Genomic DNA, 2883 nt, shown 5'->3' with positions numbered 1-2883 from the left:
CTTTTCTGAGTCAGAGAAGGACCTTAGGACGTTAGAGCTCACAGGACCTCTGAGCTGTCTCTGCAGCCTGTCATTGCACTGGAGGGAAACTTAGCGTGTGTTTGCCAGAAGTCTGGTGAACACTGTTGAATACCATCTTACACAGTGTGATTGTTTTATGTGGGTTAGGCTTATTTCCCCAGCTATATTTGGCACCCACTGAGGAAGGGACTATGTCACACATTTCTTTTGTGTATTTCATAAAAATAGCATATTGTAGGTGCTCAGAAATGCCTTCAGTTCTGGTAGCACTTCCCCGGGAAATTCATGGGCCGGGATAGGTACTGGTAGATGCTTGTTGTGGCCCACAGAAGAAACAACTATACGCTCATCTGAAGAGGATCAATTGACCATGTTGTGATCTGTCCATATTGTGAAATCTTCTCTTTTTTTTTTTTTTTTGGAGAGGATTTTTTGCTATAGGGCATGTGCACTCACCAGATAGACAGAGACAGAGAGACAGAAAGTGAGAAATCATCCCCCTGGGGGATGGCCATGCCGCAATCCCTTCTCCTCCATTCTCCTCTCGGGATCTTGGGCATGCACGCACACACACCCAGCATGAGTTTAAGCCACTGGGTCCGGGACTTGAACCATGGTCGACTAAGTGGGAGTCCAGTGACATAGCCATTACGCTAACTGCTAATCTCCACATTGTGAAATCTTCTAAAGCAACAAAAAGAAATTAGTTAATCCTATAGCAATTCATCTGGGGGGATATCCTTGATATATTATTATTCTCACAAACTGCGAGAAGAAAAATTGTAAAATCCCATTTTGTGATAATAATAACTCTGTATAGCTGTATCTACACTTTTATATGTCAACAAGAACATGGGGAACTAGACATCCTCTGGTTTCTCTTCAGATAGTATAAATCGTTTGCTTTTTACTAAAGATTTCTGTGGAGAGGATCAATTCTGAGTCTTTAGCCAATTTTTTGAGGCCGTGGCATTGCAAAGGCTTTCAAAAAAAAAAAAAAAAAACTAAGAGAAAAAAGAACATGGGGAGCTATATGAAGGATGATGTATGCCATTCAGCTGTTAACATTGGTGGTGAGAAATGTTTTCTTTTTTACTTGTCGTTTTATTGTTTCAACAGGAAAATTGCTAAAACTGAGCAAGTAGAAGACAAAGGGAAAATGCATAGGGGTTCTTGATGTATTAGAAAACCCCCTTCTTACAATACTTTCATTTTTCAAACTTTGAGTGATTGAAACAAAAAGAACTTTATTTTTTTTTACTTAGAGTTAGGAAATAAAGATAGTGCTAGTATCATGCTTGGGTTAAGTATTCTTTTTTTTTTCTTTTCTTAAAAAATTTATTTAATTTTATTTATCATTATTATTTAATTTGCTATAGAGCACACGTGCTCACCAGAGAGAGACAGAGAGAGAGAGGGAAAGTGAGAAAGCAAGCTCCCAGGTCCAGGACTCAAACTTCGGTCAGCCATGTGGGAATCCAGTGCCTCAACTACATGCCACATGCTGGCCCCAGGTTAGCTATTCTTGTTTTGTTTTATTCTTTGAACTCATGACATGAAGATTACACACACACACACACACACATACACATACATACACATATATGAAAGAAAACATATCTATATGAGAAAGAAAGCTTTCTTCTTTTCTTTCTTTTTCTTCCTTCTTTCTTTTTCTTCCTTTCTTCTTCTTCTCTCTCTCTCTTTCTTTCTTTTTTTCTTTCTTTTCTTCTGTCCTTCTCATAACATGAAGATAAGCTGTCTTTGTACCCAAACCTAAACTGTGAAGCTAGCACCAAAACTGAAAGCCCTGAAGTTCTGGTTTCTGTGGTGGAGTGGGGAGAGAACTAGCAGGCTGTAAGATGCAGGATGCTAACCGACCTCAGAGCCCCGGGAACTTCCTGTCCCAGAGCTGAAGAGCATGGTGAGCAATTGGAGGAGCTTGCACAAGTGGGAAAGTAGAGCTGATGCTGCAGAAGTTCCGGTGCTCTCCATGGACGGTGGGCAGTGCTGCTCCCAGAGCCCCGTGTCCTGCAGAGCAAGTTGGTGAGAGGCTTTCTGAACGTACGCAGCCACGCCTGCAGGGGTTAGCTCCTGCTACACTCAAGTGTGGTTCACATCTTGGCAACCAGAGAATATTTCCCCTGACAATCGAGGTATACTCCATCAGGACCTCTTGTTGGCCCAGACCGTTACTGAAGCCTCCTCACTCGTTGCATCACTCCAGTTTATCACACAATCCATTTCCTGAGTGATTGGTCTACAGCAGAACTCGAAGGACATTCTTCTGCTCAGAAACCATCCATGGCTCCCCAGTTCTACGGAAGAGAATCCAAATTTATTAGCCTGGCATTCAAGACCTTCCCTAATGTGACCCCTGTCTACTTGTTAGCTCGGCTCCTTTCTCTCATGCTCCAGCCAAATGACACGGTACCCTGTGCACGCTCAGTCTCCCCAGTGTCTGCTCACGTTCTCCTGAACATGAAGGAGAGACATTCCTTTTCTATTCCTCCCATTTCTACCAGTTTAAATCCTCTCCAGTCTTCAACATTCCCTTCAAAGGCTGCGTCTCGCAGATCTCTCTCTCTTCCTGTATTTCTCCTACGGCATCGCCTTCTGCTTACTCTGCGTGTGCTTGTGCACTTCCTGTTACGTGTGGGCAGTTCCCTGAAGGGACAGACTAACTATGACATCTCAGTGTTTCAATTTCTTAAGCTTAGTAAAAATTTCACGTTTGATAAATCTTTGTCGAATTGAGTTATCTGAAACATACTAGATTAATTTCTATATCTTCATATATACACACATATACACATATACATATATATATAGAAAGCACACACACACCCCTCCTGTTGAGGG

General features: G+C 42.0%; 1 non-coding gene across 1 annotated transcript; it reads left to right on the top strand.

Moving 5' to 3' along the window:
• The first annotated feature begins 887 nt into the window (after positions 1-887).
• On the top strand, positions 888-1004 carry LOC114009919 (U5 spliceosomal RNA). The gene has a single exon (XR_003551307.1). It is a non-coding gene; the product is annotated as a U5 spliceosomal RNA (small nuclear RNA).
• Positions 1005-2883: the final 1879 nt, after the last annotated feature.

This window comes from Tupaia chinensis, unplaced genomic scaffold, assembly GCF_000334495.1.
Source record: "Tupaia chinensis unplaced genomic scaffold, TupChi_1.0 Scaffold000661_1, whole genome shotgun sequence".
In the NCBI taxonomy this organism is placed as follows: Eukaryota; Metazoa; Chordata; class Mammalia; order Scandentia; family Tupaiidae; genus Tupaia; species Tupaia belangeri.
Note: the sequence above shows the minus strand (reverse complement) of the source record. Positions and strands in the feature narration are given on the sequence as shown.